The sequence below is a fragment of the Dasypus novemcinctus genome, chromosome 14 (genome assembly GCF_030445035.2).
Source record: "Dasypus novemcinctus isolate mDasNov1 chromosome 14, mDasNov1.1.hap2, whole genome shotgun sequence".
NCBI lineage: Eukaryota > Metazoa > Chordata > Mammalia > Cingulata > Dasypodidae > Dasypus > Dasypus novemcinctus.
In genome coordinates, this window is record NC_080686.1 from 64,945,480 (window position 1) to 64,966,105 (window position 20,626).

Below are 20,626 nucleotides of genomic sequence, written 5' to 3' on the forward strand. Positions count from 1 at the left end.
ATCATTAAGCCGAAGCCCACCCTGTCATGCTTTGCCTCAGTGAGACCCCTGGGAGAAAGCAGAGCCAGGGCTATAAAAGCATAACTGGAAAACTGTCAAGAAAATTGTCCAAAATCGCAAATGATTATAGGGGCAGGGAGGCCTGAGCAGCGGGTGAGTGTGTGCAGCTGTAGGAAGAGCTGGGATGGTGGGGACTGCGGTGGATAGGCATGCATATGCCACCTCTAAATGGAACAGGCATTGCCCAGCTCTACCAAATGATGCCCTGAGGGAACTGGACCCAGTATTATACGCAGGTATTATGATTTTTCAAGAGAAGCCTCAAATCCACATTTCTATGAGCCATCTATTTTTTGTTTGTTTGTTTTAGGAGGACCTGGAGATTGAACCCAGGACTTCACACATGGGAAGCAGGTGCTCAACCACTGAGCTACATCCACTCCCAAATGAGAGTTGGTTTTTTTGTTTTTTTGTTGATTGTTTTTAGGAGGTAGCAGGGATCAAACCCAGGACTTCATACATGGGAAGCAAGTGCTCAACCACTTGAGCTACATCTACTCCCCTATTATTTTTTTATGTTGGCAAAAAATTTTTAAAGTTTCTAAATCACAGGTCAAATATTGCATGTCCAAAAGCTTCCAGCTTACACTCTCCTTATTACACTCACATTAACAGCACACCCTTTATGTATGAAGGCCACACTTAATCCAAGCGAGCAAGCCAAGTTCTTGAACAGTATGGATATGTACAGAGGGATTACTGCCAGACTAAGGGAATGATTACAACACACAGTCTTAAGAGTTTTCTAGGAAGCTATAAACAAGGAGGAATGAGGTATTTTTATGAGTGTTTTTTATTTCTCTCCCCTCCCTGCCCCAGTCGTCTGCTCTCTGTGTCCATTCACTGTGTGTTCTTCTGTGACCGCTTCTATCCCTACCAGCGGTCCGGGAATCTGTGTCTCTTTTTGTTGCGTCATCTTGTTGTGTCAGCTCTCTGTGTGTGCAGCACCATTCCTCGGCAGACGGCATTTTCTTTCGCGCTGGGCAGCTCTCCTTATGGGGTGCACTCCTTGCACGTGGGGCTCCCCTACATGGGGGACACCCCTGCGTGGCACGGCACTCCTTGCCGCATCAGCACTGCACATGGACCAGCTCCACACGGGTCAAGGAGGCCCGGGGTTTGAATCGTGGACCTCCTATGTAGTAGGTGGACTCCCTATCCATTGGGCCAAGTCCGCTTCCCTATGAGTGTGTTTTGTTTTGTTTTTGTGAATCTAAAATGAGAGTCTTTAGAGTTCTTGCATGTATCTGAACAGGTTGTTCACTGGTTGGCCAGTTTAACAAACTGTCCTTCCCAGACAAAAAATGAATGCCCATTAAAGAAAGGGTAGAATAAGATGTGAACAGAATTTATCTAAATTACACAAAAGCCAACATTGCAGTATTAACACCCCTCACTCTTGTAAAATGGGCTGTATGAGGCTGAATTTTTTAACGAAACCAACTTTCCAATTTTCTCTCTCATGAAGTTGAGTGGGGTGGGGATGGGGATGGGGATGGAGCAGTGAGAGAAGTGGTAATTTCAAAATAATAAAGCACCTTAGAATAAACTAACATGAGTCATCCATTAAATAAATAAACCTCTGGAACAGAACAAAAAGCTCCTAAAATGCATCCTCTTTTCTTCAAAATGGCCAATTTTTTTTTGTTTGTGTTTATCTTATTTTCCTATTTGATAGATGGAGCAAATAATGTCTTTAGCATAAAAATGTGATTTGAATTAATTGATTGCTAAGCAATCATATTCGATTCCATTTAATAAGTGTATATGGAGCCCCTTTTATAAGCTCAGTATTGTGATACGCATGGTGGACAATACCTAAGAATTGTGTCCATCCACTTACCCCTACATTAACACTTTACCCAAGCCACCCAGCTTACATTTCAAATGTAGCAGGGAGGAAAACAATATGTGAAACAATTTAGAGGGCAGGAGAATTACCTTTTGGATTCCATGTAGTGGAAACAATTTGCACCATAATACCCATAACCCTTTTGGAGGTATAACCTTGTATTACAACTAGGAGAGATGACCAAAGGGCATTCAGTCTCTGTCTTCTGCCTTCAGTAGGGAAAGATTTCATCTTCACTGTACAGATAAAGCATCTGAACTCAGTTAAGAAATTCGTCCAAATGCACGTAAGTGGGAAAAGGGACCAGAATCCAGGCCCGGCTTCCAGGGCAGGTCTCTCCCTGGCTCAGTCCATTGTCTACTGTATCACCGGTAGCGAATACTCATTCATCCATTTGCTCAAGAAGCTTCTGTTGAGCATCTTATGCATGCCAGGCTCTGCCCAATCCCACCAGATGCCCAGGCTCAGCTTGTTCCAGTTATGAAAGTTTAAAGAAAAGAGCAAGGCAGGAGGGGAGAATGAAGTGGGCAAGCTCTCTGTTTCCAGCTAGGCCCCAAATGTCTGTACCTTCAAGGGGTCACCATGGGTCAAAGGCCTAGTTATCAGATCACTGCACTCAGGAATTTGATTTTATCAGTTCCCTCAAGGGTGAAGAGACTCTGGGGACTGACTCATACCAACTGAATGTTCAAGAAACTGATTAACTAGAAAGCCAATTTACTCATTTACAATGAGAAATATATTTTAAGTGGATATATTTAGGATATGCATTTATTCTTCTTCGAAGCCCTGTTTGGGAATCTAAATTAATAAAGGCGAGGGCCTTGGAAAATACTGATTCACAGAAAAGGGACCTTGGTGAACAAAGAGCACAGTTGTTCACAAAATATATGCCATGTCTTCCTTCCATTATTGACACATTTTCTCAGCCTAAGATAACCACCTTTGTTCTCCCCAAACACCATCCCCCAGTCACTGCCTGTTAGAATAATATTAATAGCTAACATTTACTTAGTTGCTTACTACAGACTGGGTATGGCTCTAACAGTTTCACATGCAATATCTCCGTTTAAAGAAATGAAAGCTCAGAAGGATTAAGTAAAAGTAGGCCATAGTTACCCAGCATGTCACCACCAGGATTCAAACCCAAGCAGTCAGCCCCCAGAGCCCATGCTCCTAACCATTATGCTATCTTGCCCATGAGGTATTTGGGCTCCTTCAATGTCCATCTCAAGTGTACAGTCTCTGCTGAAGCCTTTTTGGACCCCCTGAGCAGATGTATTCTGGCTCTCCTTTAAGCACCCACTGCCATTGTTCCTTTAGCTTTTGCTACATATGGAGCTAGCATCCCACTTCCCCCTTCAGGATTTAAGGTAAATTCACCCAATAATGATCTATGCTGTAAAATAAACCATATTATTGAAAGGTTACAGTGAATGTCAGTAAAGCTTTAGTGTGCACCTAATAATATTCATTTCCTCGTTATATAAGATGTGTTCTCTGGACACTGGCCACATCTATCAGATGCTTAGCTGTGGCACAGACTCAAGATAAATCCCACCTCCTTTATCTACACTTCATAATTCATCCCTGAACGGGACAGAGGAACAGTGTTGAGTAGTTCAGCAGAAATCCAGCTGGCTTCTGACCATACATTACTGGCCAAGGTAAAAACTCTGACATCAGAGTGCCTGCCTGGCTCCAAAGACAATTACAGCAGAGTCATTAGGAGAGTGGGCTCTGGAGACAGGTTGTGTGATTTGCGGCAGGTTGATTACCCTCTCTGAGTCTCAGGTGCCTCATTTTTACTTTTTAAATCAACCATCTGACTTCAAGCAGGGAAGGTATGGAGACTGATTTAGCTGATAGCAATGAGGCAACTGAAGCCAGCAAAGGGATGGGATGTAGCTGGATTTCCACTTAATGAAAAGTAACGTATTTCCTGTATTGGCATCAGGCCAGGGGTCCTTCCAGAGATCATTCAAATCACCCTCAGTAGGGAACAACCCTACCCCTAAGAATAGTGATCACTGTTTTAGAGCACGTTATTCCAAAGTAAGAAAAGACTCCATTCTTGAGCATGTGTAGTGATTTGTCATATTTTGTGGCCAAACAGCATTTTTTGAATACTCACATTTTTGAGGAATTGTCTACTTATGAGTTCATACCTCCCCAAGAAAGAAGTCAGGAATTTACCTCCCCAGCTGCTTATAGCTAGGATGTAGGCATTTGCCCTGGACTCCACCAATCAAAATTTCTTTGCAGAAGAGAGTGCGGTAAAGACGGAGGTACCATATGGAATTCACTGTGGTGGGATCAGCAGGGCATGGCAAAGAGACACCCAGCTTTCAGAGATAACACTGATGGAGTAGTACCCGAAGGATCCCACTTGGTGGTATGAGCAGGGGGAACCATGCCCAGTGGTGGCCACACCAAGGTCTCTACTGCACCAGTGTTCCTGGCTGCATGGCCACCAAGTCTGACTCTGTTCCTTCCAGATATGCTGTGTGCTTCCTGAGATCCGTTTTTGTTGTTGTTAATTTTTTTAAAAGAAATTTTAGATTAAATAAATGTTACCTCAAAAACATAGCGGGGAGAGAACCAGCAAGATGGTGGTAGGAGCTTCTGGAGTTAGCTCCTGCTACAGGGCAGTTGGTGAACACTCAGAGCTATCTGGAGCTAGCTGAAGCACTTGTTTGGGGGCTCCAGGAGACGAGAGGGCATCCTGCAACATCCTTGAAAGAATGGAAGGAGGAGACTGGCCATCTGCAGAAAAGATTCATGAATGGAGTGTTCCATGCCACAAGGCCGGTGCCCATCCTCCACTGGAGGCACAGGCCACTTCAGGAGCTATTTTGCGGCTGGAATTGAAAGTTCCACTTCCCAAAAATGGGGGAGGAAGAGACAGTTGGGCACCAACTTCAGCTACTGATGACTAAATTCAGCAGGCTAAAATATAATCCTGGGAATAGCTAGGGTTTGAACCTGTGCAAGTGGGAAAGAGGCCAGTGGCTGCCATCTTGACTCCATGTCTGGCACGAGGGAAAGTGGGGTAGATTGATAATCATAGTGGTAGGGACCAGCTTCTTTCCATCCAGGTCAGATTGCAGCTCTAGCCTAAGAGCCAACCCCACATCCAGCAAGGAGGAAGCTGGGGGGACCTGCACCAGACTCTTCAGAAAATTACTGGCCAAGCCATAGGGGCCAGTGATCATCCTACTTTGACAGTGCAAGCTGCCCCAGGAGCTATTCTGTCATTGGAATTGGAAGTTCTATTTCCCAAAAAGAGGAGAGGAGGAGACGGTTGGTCACCGATTTTGACTAGTTATTAGTAGACTTAGCTGGCTAAGGTATAACCCTAGGAACAGCTAGGGCATGAATTCGAAAGAGGCTGGTAGCCACCATTTTGACTCCACCCCCAGCCTGACAGGAAGGAGCCAGGACCAAAAATCACAGTGACAGTAGAAACCAGTGTCTTTCACCCAGATCAGCCTACAGCCCTAGGCTAAGCTTCAGGCCCACTTCTGCAGGAAGGAGGCTGGCAGGCCCTGCACCAGACTATCCAGGTAAATGCAGGTAACTTTAGTTGGCACAGACTGAATAATCAGAAGTCTACTGGGGCAACTGCAGTCATCTTGGACCCACACTGCATAGATTGTTGCCCACACCTGCAGCTCCATCCCCACCCCAGGCAGGTGAGAAAGGGGCATGAAGCTTCATCAGTCTTTCTGGGCAACTATAGTCTAGGATTATTCCACACAGCTGTAACACTTTCCTCCCTACCGCTGGCAGAGGAGAAAGTTGGGAGAAATTTCATCAGTCCCTGGGGCAATGAGGGCAGCTTGAGCTTCTACAGCTTATAGCACCAACTACATCCTTGGCTCCTACTGCACATCCAGTAATGGAGAAAGGGCACGAAGCCCTAAATTTAAGAGAAAAACTGCACCCAGAATAAATATTCTAGTAAGACAGATGCCAAGACACCAACAAGAAATTGCAATCCACACTAAGAAACAGGAAGATATGACCCAGTTAAAGGAACAAGATAAGCCTGAAAATGACATAAAGGAGTTGAGACAACTAATCATAGATGTTAAACAAATATCCTTAATAAATTCAATGAGATGGCTAAAGAGATTAAGGATATTAAGAAGATATTGGGAAGCAGACTTGGCTGAATGGATAGAGCATCCGCCTACCACATGGGAGGTCCAGGATTCAAACCCAGGGCCTCCTTGACCCGTGTGGAGCTTGCCCATGCACAGTGCTGAAGCACACAAGGAGTGCCATGCCATGCAGAGGTGCCCCCCATGTAGGGAAGCCCCACGCGCAATGAGTGTGACCTGTAAAGAGAGCAGCCCAGTGCAAAAGAAAGTTCAGCCTGCCTCAGAGTGGGAGCTGCACACATGGAGAACTGACGCTGCAAGATGACACAACAAAACGAGACACAAATTCCCAGTGCCGCTGACAAGAATAGAAGCAGACACAGAAGAACATGCAGCAAATGGACACAGAGAACGGACAACTGGGGTGGGGGGGAGGGGAGAGCAATTTTTTAAAAATTAATCTTTTAAAAAAAAAAGACACCGGATGAGCACAAAGAAGAATTCAAAGCATACATACAAAAATAGCAGGTCTTATGGGAATGAAAGGTGCAATAATTGAAATTAAAAAAACATTGGAATCATATGATAGCAGATTTGAGGACGCAGAAGAAAGGATTGATGAGCTTGAAGAAATGATCTCTGAAAGTGAACATACAAAGGAACAGATGAAGAAAAGATTGGAAAAAATTGAACAAGGCCTCAGGGAACTAAATGACAGCCAAAGATGGGCACAAGGAATATCTGAAGAAATAGTGGTAGAAAATTTCCCAACCTATTGAAGGACATAGATATCCATGTCCAAGAAGTACAAAGTACTCCCATTTGCATAAATTCGAATAGACCAACTCCAAGACACATACTAATCAGAATACCAAATGCCAAAGACAAAGAGAGAATTCTGAGAACAGCAAGAGAAAAGCAATGCATACCATATTAGAGATACCCAGTAAGATTAAGTTCTGATTTCTCACCAGAAACCATGGAGGCAAGAAGACAGTGGTATGAAATATTTAAGATACTACAGAGAAAAACTTCCAGCCAAGAATCTTATATCCAGCAAGATTGTCTTTCAAAAATGAGGGCGAGATTAGAGTATTCACAGATAAACAGAAACTGAAAGGATTTTTACCCAAGAGACCAGATTTTCAGGAAATACTAAAGGGTAAGCTAGAGCCTGAACAGAAAAGACAGGAGAAAGAGGCTTGGAAGAGAGTTTAGAAATGAAGATTACATCGATAAAAGTAACTAAGAGTGTCAAAAGAGTGGTGAAAATAAAATATGACAGATAAAACTCAAATAGTTAGGAATAAACTTAACCAACACTGTAAAGCACTTGTACTCAGAAAACTGCAACTCAATGTTAAAGGAAATTTTAAAAGGCCTAAATAACTGGAAGCACATTCCATGCTCATGGACTAGAAGACTAAATATCATTAAGGTGTCAATTCTACTCAAATTGATATACAGATTCAATGCAATTCTGACAAAAATTCCACCAGCATTTATTTTTTTAATTGAAAACACAGTTATCTAATTTATTTGGAAGGGTAAGGGGTCCTGAATAGCCACAATCATCTTAAAAAGGAAAGGCGAATGCTCATCTCCAGTCTTTAAATCATATTACCTAGATATAGTGGTAAAAACAGCATGGTATTGCCATAAAGGCAGACACATAGAACAATGGAACCAAACTGATAGTTCAGAAAAAGACCCTCACATGTATAGTCAAGTGATTTTTGACTAGCTTGTCAAAGCCACAGAGCTCAGGCAGAACAGTCCCTTCAACAAATGGTACTGAAAGAACTAGATATCCATAGCCAGAAGAAGTAAAGAGGATCCCTATCTCACACCTTATATCTAAAAATTAACTCAGAATGGATCAAAAGCCTAAAAATAAAAGCAAGAACCATAAAGCTTCCAGAAGAACTTGTAGGAAAATGTCTTCAAGACCTGGTGGTAGGTGGTGAACTCTTAAAAGAGAATAGAGGACTGAGATGGATTACTGATGTTTAATGTATGTAGAAATTTTGATTAGCTTTACTGTAAAAGTGTGGAAATGTATAGAGTGGATGGTAACACAAAGTGAGTAAGTGAGGCTATAAATGGGGATGTGGCTGAAATGGTAGTCTAGTTATATAAATGTCAATTGACAGAATGCTAGAGAATAATCTAGGAACTGAATAGCACAGTGAACCTAGAGGTGGATGAGAATTGTGGTTGATCATACAGATGCAAGAGTGTCCTTTGTGAGCTAGAGCAAACGTACATTGCTACTGCAGGATGGTGGAAATTGGAGAAGCATGAGAAAAATACAACTGGAGTGACCTATGGACTGTGGTTAGCAGTAATAATATAATATTTTTGCATTATGCCAAAGATATACTGTGTTAATAATGGGGTGGTAAGGAAAATGTGTGCCAAATGTACACTATGGATGGGGTAACAATCAGATAATATTATCTTATCTGTAACAAATGTTCCACCACAGTGTGGTAGGTTGATAGACGGGCATTGTTTGGGAGTTCTGCACATGCGCATGATTGTTTTGTAAGTTTACAACTTCTATCATAAAAAATATATTTAAAAATAATAATAGGGTGGGTTGGGGGAAAAATACACCAGATATAAGGACTATAATTAGTAGTAAGGTTTTGACAATATTCTTTCATAATTTGTAACAAACGTCTCTTGAGAATACAAGGTGTTGGTGGAGAGTTGATGTAGGACCCCTGTATGATGTTATGCATGTTTGCTTTGTAAGTTCACAACTTCTACTATACACTTATTGTTTATGTATGTTCGTACATAAATGATATAAAGAATAATAATAGGGTGGGTTGGGGGAAAATATTTTTGTTAGTAGCATATTTCGACAATGCTCTTTAATCATTAGTTAAAAATGTTTCACAACAATGCAAGGTATTGGTGGTTGGGTGAGGTATGTGACTCCTGCATGAAGTTTGTTTTGTAAGTTCTACAACTATTACTCTACATTTATTGTTTATGTATGTTTATGTATAAGCGATACACTTCAATAAATTTTTTTAAAAAGATTAAAAAATATATATAGCAGACTCTCTTTGTCTAGAGGAACTCGTACCAAATCTTGGTGTATATTTCTATCTTTCTCTCCCATTCCTCTTCAAGCTCTGTTCTTTCCCCCATTTCCCAAATAAATTCTTTTTACTGGCCTAACGAAAATATATACATATGGGATTCCCATATACCCCACCCCTTCCACTTCCCACACTTTCCCATATTAACAACATCTTTCATTGGTGTGGTACATTTGTTACAATTGATGAACACATATTGAAGAATTGCTACTAACTACGGACTATAGTTTACATTATAGCTTACATTTGCCCTACACAAGTTTATAGATTTTGAGAAAATGTATAATGGCCCGTATCCATCATTGCAATCATGTAGGACAATTTCAATGTCCCCAAAATGCCTCGCGATATCCTTTTAAAACCTCCCTTTCTGCTTAAACTAGCCAGAATGGGCACAGTTATTTGCAACTGAGAACCCCAGAAGAGCATGTAACAAAATAACAGTTGCACCATGACATGAAAGTCAAGAGAGAAGGCACACATTTTGGAATACAAGGCTACTTTAAAAAAAAGTCAAATGAAAGAAATTAAAGCAACTGTCTGAAAAACTTTGAGAGGCAAAGAGTCTAATACTTTTTTCCAGAGGACATCTGGGACCATTGCAGCAGGTAGAGAAAGCAAAGGGATAAGGAAATTCCATCAGCACAAAGTGGTATCTACAAAAAGACACATAAACACAAACTGTTACTCAAGACATAAGGTTGCATAGACTCAACCCATAACTGCAAACAGAAGGATTGCTACTTTTACCTGTCCTGGGCACAAAGTGCCTGATTTATGAGATAGTTAAAAACCAAGCAAATATGTCCTACTGGAAATTAAGATCATTGACATAAAAACAGAGCATTTTAATCATTAGCTAGACAAGCTGAATCTTAAATCCTAGGCACTGCTAAGGATTTATGCAAAGCCTTTATGTAACCAAATGAAGTCATTCCAGTGCCAGAACAACTTAGACTTTAAATAAAGGGCACCTAATGCCTCTAACTGATCAAAAATTGAAGACAAACACATCCTGTGATTGGCTTCTTTGAAAAGGTACAAGGCTAAAGGACAATTTCATTTGGTTTAGTAGCATCATCTTTCAGGATTGTGACCTCAAAAACATAGAAGTTCTAGGCCTTTTCAAGCACTGTGATTTCTCATCTGTGGATCTGTCACATACAAATAAGAAGAACCCTGTGACCCAGTCCTCTTACATGAACCCCAAAATCTTGATTATGGATGTCTAGTTATTTGTAATAAACCTGAAAGTGTTCTGTAGTGGACATGGGCTTGGCCTATGTTTGGCCTGGAAATAATATCCATTACCATTTCTTCTGGCACTAACATTCCAATGATCACTGGAGACCATGCTTCCCCATTTCTAGTCCATGTGCTTGCAGAAGGAAAAGGTGCTTTAACTCCTCTCCAAGGGTGGGCAATGACTCAGGTCTGGCTAATCATCATTTTCCACCCCACCCCACCCCCATCTTGGCTGCCCTGTTTTATTAAAAGACAGGCATGTGACCAATTCAAGTAAATGACTACAGGAAATGAGAAGGTCTTCACTGTGGTGGTTCAGCTAACTGATAAACCTGTAGCTTCTGGTGGCATCCCAATACCATGTAGGAAGGGCCTGCCTAAGGATAAAATCAATCCAGAGGAATGCAGGGTCAAGAGAAGGCAAGATAGAATTCTGATAACAGCATCTGAGACCATGATCCAGCCAAACTTTCACCTTTACAGTTACATGAACCAATTAATTTTCTTTCCTGCTAAGTCCCTTTGAATTAGGGTTCTACTGTTTGAAACCGAAAGAGTCTTAACAGATATTGGTTCTTTTAAGTTGAGGCTTTATAAAAATAGCAAAAGTGCTTATTAAAGAATCAATTGACCTCAATTCAGTTTTTCCAGAGAGCTTCCTCTTCAGATATAAACAACTTCCCATTCCAGCAGGCACAGTCTTATCCACAATACCCTGTTTGGAGAAATGGTCTTAGGAATGTCTGTGCATGAGGTGGCCACTGATGGTCCTAGGATGAGTGGCCACCCAAAGGCAGGTGATTATTTTGCTGGCCAGGGTCCAATGGCTTCTGTGACCTGGCTCAATGAATTGAGCCAAAAGGATTCTCTCATTTAGGAATTTGAGCCAGGAGATACTGAGGGAAATTAAAGTCTGATGCTGCAGCCTTAGCAGTTTGCTTGACTATTCAGGGGCGATTTGTAAAATGAGGAAACAGAAAAAGATAGTACAGAAAAAGAGAGGCTAATTGAGCAGAGACCGTAGGACCTCTGAGAAAGATAGTAATTTTGTTACCAACTTTCCAGTCCCTTATTTTGGACCCCTTGAGGTGCAGCTGCACTTTGTTTTAGGCCATAGAATCCGTATGAGAGGCAGGGCAGCATCGTGGTTAGCTACCACAGCTTCAGAGTGGACCACCTGGCTTTGAGTCCTGGCTCCCACTAATGGCCCATGTGGCTTCGTGAACACTAAGTCTGCATCTCTTTAGTAGAACAGGGATAACAACAATATTAACCTCCTGGAATGAGGGTAAAAATTCTGTGGTATAACATACTCAGAATAGTGTATGGCACATAGTGGTGTCCAAATAAATAGTAGCAGTTATTGTTACAATAACTTCCTTTTACTTGAATTAGTTTGAGTGAAGTCCTAGTTCTTAGCTACGGAGAGGGCGCAAGCGAAAGTAACACTGTACTAAAAGGTTAATTTAAATATAAATATATTTTTATACAATATATATAAAAGTGTTAATAGATGGCTATAACTACAGTATAAATCCTCTTTAGCAGAGAGAAATCTTAGCCACAGGAGGCTCAGGGGAGTGACTCAGATGTACTGATTCCATTCTCATATGGATGCTCCCAGATTATCATCTTCATTCTGTATTGTGCACTATCTCTTGGTTCCAGCACTGCTCTGTAGGGACTAGTAAATGCCTTATACCAGGGCTGATATGAGACTTCTCCCTCTGTCTGCAACTGCTCAAAGCTTAGACACCTCTTCAGTTGCATTCTACAGCTCTGGCTATTTCTGCAACTCGTTATTGCAGGGGAGGTGACCCAGTGTGCAATGCATGTAATCTGCAAAAGATGCAGATGTTGTAGAAGTCAGAGAGTTTCCATGCAATGCCCTGGCTTTCAGCTAACCCAAATCCAGAAACCTTCTCTCATTACTCAAACCACTGTCCTATGATTACTTCCTGTTTCAAGTAGGCTCACCCTTTCTGAGGTTGGAAAAAAAAATTCACCTAGAGGCTGGGGATTTTACTCTTTAACTGTTTTGTCCCCTTACATGAAAACTATACACATAACAGCAGACTTCATCCCTTTCCAAACAAGTACATTCAACCATTCTGAACTGCTTATCTATGCTTTCCATTCCTCAAAAAAAACACCTGATTTTGCTAAAGAAAGATGGTATAGATCAATTTTCAAAGAATCTTTTCATTAAAAAAAAAATCTATTCCCACAGGAAAAAATACTCACAGAAATATTCTTCAAATATTTTTCCTAAAATGCATTAATAATAAGAGGCACACAGTAATCATGAGAAAGGAAAAAGTAAGGGCCTTTTACAAAGACCCTAGGGTATTTAGTTTTGCTACAAGGCAATAATTAACAAATTATTAAATCTATATTCCTGAGGTCTTTCTCCCTCTCTTTTTTTGGTAGAATCAGGACATAAAATTTTTGGTACAATACTCTCTACAAAATGGGAGAAACAAAGTATTTCTTATAGCTACAGAAGCGGGCTGGGGAAAGGAGGACTGAACATACTCTGTATACTCCAAGGTTTCAGGGAAGGGGACATTCCCGTGTGGAAATTAACTGCATTTTTACTTTGTAGCCAGTCCCTCAATATACAAGCTGATCATGTTCTAAATTTATTGCTAACCTGGAATGTTTACAATGTAGAATATACTCTCCTGTAACAAGTGTTAGAAGCACTGACCTATCCAAAAGTTCCTGAGGAATCAGTTTTTTCCTTTGGGTCCTGCACTATCCAGCCATGATCCTTTATGGAAATGCATTTAGAATACCAAATAAGACATAGCATCTCAGTGCTTCTGACCCTACAATGTTGTCCTTGGTGCCAAAACACCAGTGGTGGCTAAGACCTCCTCTCCTTCTTCCTCAATCTACCCGCCCTGGTCAACCCAGAGATGGCGAGAGGTAAGGGTAAGGGCAGGATGGGACCTTCCTGTCCCTCCTCCTGGGCCCCACTTGACCACAAGCATAGAGGGTAAAAAGCAGGAGCTAGAGGCCAGCAGGGCAGACCCCAGGGTCACAGAGCAAAGGAATGTAGGAGGAAAGGGGAATTCACTGAGATGTCAGCTGGTTGGCTCCCCCACCTCTGCCTGGGACAGCCTGTGCTCTTAGCTTTCATTTCCACTGACGGTTGCTAAGTGCTATACATAATGCAAAAGTAAATAGTTACACAGCGCAGCTTAGAATACACAATAACACACATCAATCAGCCAAAAAAAAAAAACTCTAGAATTTTCTAGTTTATTTTTAGATCCTGGTTGACCAAATGAGTAACCTAAATGTCCAGAGGAAGAGAAGTGGGGGCTGGAACATTGGCTGAAAAGTGTAGTTATGTAGAAATAGGAGACATACCGTAAATCTCCAAGCCCATCTTAGTTCATAAAATATGCATCTGTCAAGTTCTTGGGTTTAAGTACCTCAGAGTAATTCTTTTAATAAAATACAGCACTCAATGCAATCAGAAAGCTTGCTCATTACGAAATATCCCATGTTACTAGATTTCAAGACCATGGAGTGCACGGAAATCAAAACAGTGATATCCTTTAGTAAAAGACTAAATTTAATAAAAATAACTAAAACAAAGTTCAAGTAATGATTCAAATCCTTTGAGAAGCAGAAAATTTTTATTCACCTTACATGTCTTACAACATCTGGCATAGTGCCTTGGACAGAGCAAGAACACAATAAATGTTTGTTACATAATAATAATAATAATAATAATAATTCTCCTAAAAGAGCCCTCATTTCTAGTCAAAACTATCATTATTATCTCCCTGAGATTCCCTACATGATGATCAAACTAGCCAACCAGAATTGAAGTTTCAAAGATAAATTTATCATAATAAAAGGGAATCAGAAGGGATACCAGAAGGACAGAATAACATAAAATAATGAAATAGAGAGCTAGAAAACAGGCATAAGCCTGAGAGGGTCATTTAGATTGTCTTGGCCTTTTCACCTGTAAAATGAGGTTATACTTGTGGTCCTGCATTCTAATGGGAATGCAGTAGGAAATCAGACATTGTTAGAAGTACCCTGGCCCTTCATAGTACATACATGCAAAGTGTCCTGATGTTCACATTATAAGGCATAATTTATAAATTATAATCTGAAGACCAGATTATTCTCAGTGCAACCACCTAATTCCAGGTAAGTGCAAAAAACTTCCTTTTTTTTCTCAGAAAAAGATCATAGTCCTAGTTCACAGTTGAAAAAAAATAAAACTAAAGCACAAATAAGAGACATCATATGTTTTTGGAAAGTTTTAAAAAGTCATTCAGTAAAGGGTGATGGGTCTAAAGGAGAAAAATAATCAGTTTCGCTGATTATTCATCTCAAAGTAATGATATCCAATGCAGGGGAAAAGAACGTGAAAACAACACAATCACCCAACATGAACTGTTTTAACTCTTGGAAAGCAAAGTGGGAAAATGCATCAAGATTTTTTAAATATTCAAACCTTCAACCTATTAAATGCACTGGAAATACAACCTAGGATATAATCTTAAACACAAAAAGAGTTGTATGAAAATAAGTCAAAAAATTATTTTAAAAAAACCCAAAGACCCAAAATGGAGTGACTAAGGAAAGTGATGTATATTATATTCTCAATAAAATTCTCTACATAGAATGAATAAGAAAATGTAAAATGCTTGTGACATAGGGTAAAATTTTAAAAAAATACAAAATTATATATAAATATGGCTGCAAAAGATCTTTATATAAAAATACAGAAATGCTCCAAAATTAACCTTGATTGCTTTTGAATATTTGGATTATGGTTGACATTTTGTACTTCTTTCTAATTTTCTATATTGTGCTTATCTTATTTCATGATAATGCCTTACTTTTATAATGGGATAGACAGCATGCAAGGTCTGAGGAACATATACTTTAAATGCCTGGATTAGAAAGGTATAAGACACAGACTTTCTGTTGTTTTCCCAAGAAATTTAAGAAGTCAAAACTGACTCTTCTGATTCTCACCATCCTGTCCGTTAGTTCAGCATGGAAATGGTCATCATATCTTCCAAAGGATGAGGTGGTGGGAACTCAACATCACAGACTTCCCACATCCTGATCCTTTCCTTCCGACAAGTCACAGAGCAAAATCCTGCCAAAGAGCTCTTACTTTAAATGTCCTTTAGAAAACTTAGATCACATGTCTGATGTGACATGTGTGTATATTCCCCTCCATACACATATCCCTATGCTTAAGGGCAGCAAGACAAACTCTTGGGCAATGATGCAGCAACCTGCCTTCAAAAAAAATGAAAAAACAAGACAGCACAGGAATTAAGAGAACCAAAGAAAAACACCCCAGTATTATTAAACAATTTTAAATAGCAAACAAGAAGTATTCACAGGCCCTATACCTAATGCTGAATATAGGCTAAATATTTTACCTTCAAGTGAATACCATGGCAGAAAAACATTTAGATCATCATACATATACATATATATGTACATATATCTTTGGAAAAATCTGTACATAAAAATAATGAAAGAAAATGCCCCCAATATTAATATTGGCTGCCTCTGAACATTTGAATTATGGGAGATAACAACACAGTTAGGTTCCCAAAAGTGTGGGAGTAAATTAGATAGTTTTTATTTAATGTGATTATAAATACACTGAGGGGTATTCACTATTGAAAGATAATCTCTGAAATGTTCATAAAAGCAAAACGATTTGAATAAAGAAAATAATGACCCCCTCATTTATCTCTTTAGTAAATACAAGTATTTGCAATATCACATATGGAATTATTTTCTTAAAGAAGGTGCGCCTGTACCCTTGATATTTAAAGAACAGTAGCAGCAGCAGCATTCCTTCTATAAGCAAAGCATTACACCTGATGTTTCCACAGGCTAACCAACTTAACCCTCACAACAACCCAAGAGGTAGGTACCATTATTATCCCCAGTTGTAACCTGAAGAAGCAGGCTCCAGGAGGTCATAACAAATAAATGAAAGGACTAGGACTGAAACTACATCGATCCAACTCCAATACAAAATAATTTGCCTCCAAATTTTTTTCCTTATATCAGAAATTCCTCTTGCCTAGACTTATTTTGGATAACCTGAAAAAAGTATTTAAAAAAAAAACAACAAACTTACCTACTAGTCAAATGAATAGACTCTCAATACACATTCAGCAATTCTGAATGAAGAAGGTACTGAAATTAATTAATTAATTAATATATTCATTTTAAAAAACTTAACCAGTCTCTAAAATAGAACTAGAGGAAGGAAGCTATAGATGGCCTTCAGATTATAAAAACAGGAAAAATAAACCAATTAAATGGTCTGGCAGGGGAAAAGAAAGGTATAGAAGGCCCTAAAAATAGCTTCCATCTTATCTCTGCTTTAATAATAGCAGATTAGCTTGCATTCTCTTGGAAATGTCACCCAGGCAACCAGAAATAAAGACAAAGACGTTCAGAAAAATATATGAATATAAATCTATTTTTGCCATTTTTTGAACATAAATGATCACTAGTACAAGAAAGACAATTACAGGGAGACTACAAAGAAAAAGGTAGGTACAGAAAGAGGTTTTGTAAATAGATATCCGGTGTAAAGTAGAATAACAAGGTCTCTGTTTAAGAAGCCCCTGAACCACTGTGTTAAATTCAGGGCAACAATCCATCAGGGGTGTTAAATATATTTTTCTATATTTTTAACCTCATATTTTTTTCTTATAGACCAAAAGGGGCTGGCAAATTTTAAAATCATATTTGGAAAACTTCTATAAATCCCAGTTAGAGTGACCATCTGTCCTTGTTTACCTGAGACTGTCCCCACTTGTGCCTTTTGTTTGGCATAATTATTAAAAGACACTCACTTTCACCCTCAAAAGTATACTGATGTGAATTATATGATCACCTTATATTTAGCTAAGAAATATTTCTTGATCACTTATTTACTATGTGCTACTAGGTTGGGAACTTAGGCAGTACAAAAAGTTATAAAAAAGGATCCCTGACCTTCAGAACACTACAATCTAGTTGAGAAGACAGAAATAACACCTGAAACAATAGTGAAACAGTAAAGGACTGATGATCCTTGGTGTAGTCCAGGCCATAAATGCCTTAGTACAGATCAGAGACAAAGTAGAAAGTGTGTCCCCTTGAGTGGCACACTCCATAGAAATAGTCATAAAAGCTGCTATGCTTCTTGAGCCACACATACCATATATATATATACACACACACATACACAGCCTTAAATAGCAGGCCCTGTGCTAAGTATGATATCCATGTGATCCCAATCCTCAAAACAATCTTAGAAGCAAGAGGCTATCATTATATCCATTTTACAGATGAGATGACTTGCCCCAAATCATACCAAAGAATCCAAATGTCTGATTCTCAAACACATGTTCTCTACCACTGAAGACGTGATTATACTTCCTCCTTATTGTCCAACCCTATGAGGAGCTGGCCTAGCACAGTCACTTGTCATAGACAATAACCTCTCTTAACGACCCACAATGGACTCCTGAATCAATCCAGGTTCAGGCCAGACACAGAGGGTGCTTTTTAATACTACTGAGGAGTCCTAGTGAAGAGGCTATTAAGAAAGGAGTAATAAAGGGTTTAGAAAACAAATGAAGAAGAGTATAGGACTCTAAGGCTCAGAAAGCCATTTCTAACTCTAAGATAAAAACATAAGGGGAAAGAACAGTGCAAGGAACCCACATGAGTATTGTGTGGAGAGCGTCACCTGGAAGGAGCTGTATTCTTTGGTATGTAGATGCAGCTCACCCACAGCACACAACCCAGCACAAGGCAACCGGGCAATAAAGACCCTGCCTACTGTTCTCCATCCTCTCATCTCCTGCTGGACCACCCACTGGCCAAATTATACTAGAAATGAGAGGACAATGATAATCATCAGAGTAAAGTGGTCTGGCCACTCTACAGAGCTCAAGAAAGCACTAGGAGGGCAAGAGTATACTATCTTCAGCATATATACAAGGCCAGGGCCAGTTTCAAGGGCAAGCATCCCATGCAGTCACACATGGTCCCATCCTCAGAAGGGCCGAGCACTTGGTTTAATGTTCTGTTATCATCTTCCTGGAATTCTTAAGCATTTTTTAAGCAAGAAGCCCCACATTTTCATTTTGCTTTAGGCCCTGCAAATTATGCAACCAGTTCTATGCAAGGCGAACAATTTTCTTCAGCTGGTGAGACTATATTCTGAATAGTATATCATATGGATCCAAACTTAATATTAATCAAAGTAACAATGTTAGAGTAGATTATATAGAGGCATTTTACCTGTTTTATTTCTTTTCTCTCTTTTGAAGTCTAACTGCAAAGTGGCTGAGAAACCCAAATTGGCTGTGCCCTGGGAGAGAAACAGATCTTAATTACAGCTGCCTCTTCACAGCACAGGGTTTAGGCACTTAGCCCATTAATGTGATCAATGCAGACAACCAAATAATAATTTGTGACATGGAGTGGACTTTCCTGATTTACCCCGCTTGATGGGCTATAGTCACTGAATTAACCAGGTAACTGCCAAATCTACCCTTTATCTTGCCTTGTACATCCTCTGTTTATAGGCCCCATGTGGATAAAAGGCTCAATGACAGGCCCGTGGCATTTAATAACAATATTTCTAAGCCAATGCTCTCTGGAGCTTGGGCCTGTACTGCTTTTGCTTCCCTTTCCTAAAAGACCTCAACATCCTTAACCTTCCTCTAAAGAATTGTACTTTTTTAAAGCATTTGGGAAAGCCCCAGGTGAGAAGCCAGAACAGAGCCATTTGTATCTTCTTAGTCCATTCTGCAATGCAAAGCACAGAAAGCTTCCAGCAGAGGCAGGGATCAAACTGGCTTTTGAAAGCCTTTTTCACTCATCCTTCCATTTCAGATTGAAATTCAAGCTCTACCACTATCCCTCATCATTCTACCCACACCTACCTGGAAGAATGTAGCCAAGAAATATAGATTGCTTTCTTATTTCACAAAGCTCTGTGCTGGGCATACCACAGGCAACAAAGTAGAAGGTCGCTAATTTACATGAACAGTGGGCTCAGCTCCTGCACTTCCTCCATATGCCCCAGGCTCTGGCCGGTCTGGTCCCTGATTACGCTATGTACTTTCAAACTGGAACATAAACTCCTAAAGACAGGAGTCTTATTCCTCCTGTATCTGTAGGACCTAACACAATATTGAACATGTAGAAACTACTCAAAAATATTGGTTGAATAAATGAATAAAACTCCAGCCAAAGAAGTCTATGTCCTTGTTTTTTTCATGTCCCCTAGCCAGTGTTCTAAAAGTTATTTAGCTATATTTTCAGAAATAGAAATAATAAAGCTTCACACTCAACTTATTTCATGTGGTCTGTTCACAAATAATTCTATTAAGTATATAAATTGTGAGCTTCAAATCAGAACTCCACTGTTTACTAGCCATGTGAACTTGAACTAGTCACGGAGTGCTCCTAATCCAGTTTCCCTTATCTATGAAGTGGGAATGCTAATAGTACTATAGTGGCATCTGTTCTTTTAGAAACCAAAATCCATTGGCCCATCTCCTGATGACAGTTAACAACTTTCTTCTGGAGCATTGTCCCTGCCCTCATTCCTCAGCCTATACTCAGAGATAAAACCTGAGACCCACACTCAAGCCTGGAAATGTGTGGGACCCCCTAGCCACAGGAACAGACCCATCAAAACCAGTGAATCACAGCAAGTCATTGTGAGCAATGCTGTGACAGACTCCCACATTCTGGCTGGATTTAAAGACCAGAAAATGTAAAGTCTGGAGCTTTTACAGCCATCCTACAATGATACAGAGTCTAAAAATGGTGCAGACTCCAAGAAAGCAAACCAAGAAAAATAGAGAGAAAAATCAAGTCTTGGTAACAATTCTCTTGCCATGGATCAAGCCAAACCTGAAGTATCTTCCAGTGGACTGAGTAGTTATCAGAGCTAAAATAATGTCCCTTTTTTGCTTAAAATAGTTTCAGTTTGTTGGTTCCTGACACTTGCAACAGAAATGAGCCCTAATTAAAGCATTAACTCCTAAAAAAGTTATTGCAAAGATTAAATGAGATCCCTCATGTATAGCACTGGCACATCGTACATACTCAATAAATGGTAAGAGCTATCAACGTTACTGAGGTGACTGTTTATTTTTGTGGTTGAAAGTTTCTGACTTCTAGGTATCATCTTTAACTCATGTGCTCGATCCCTGATTTCC

The 20,626-nt window shown here is 39.9% G+C and overlaps 1 protein-coding gene across 13 annotated transcripts in view; it reads right to left on the minus strand.

Annotated features, from left to right (window-relative positions):
• The window catches only part of NCALD (neurocalcin delta), a 420,474-nt gene that overhangs the window by 396,271 nt on the left and 3,577 nt on the right, over window positions 1-20,626 (minus strand). For 3 of the 13 annotated variants that reach the window (XM_058275838.1, XM_058275831.1, XM_058275829.1), the window contains exon 2: window positions 18,693-18,762. The exons of the other annotated variants lie outside the window; for them this stretch is intronic. The gene's annotated coding sequence lies outside the window, so the exon portion shown is untranslated. The remainder of the gene's footprint in view (window positions 1-18,692; window positions 18,763-20,626) is intronic. 13 annotated transcript variants of the gene reach the window in all.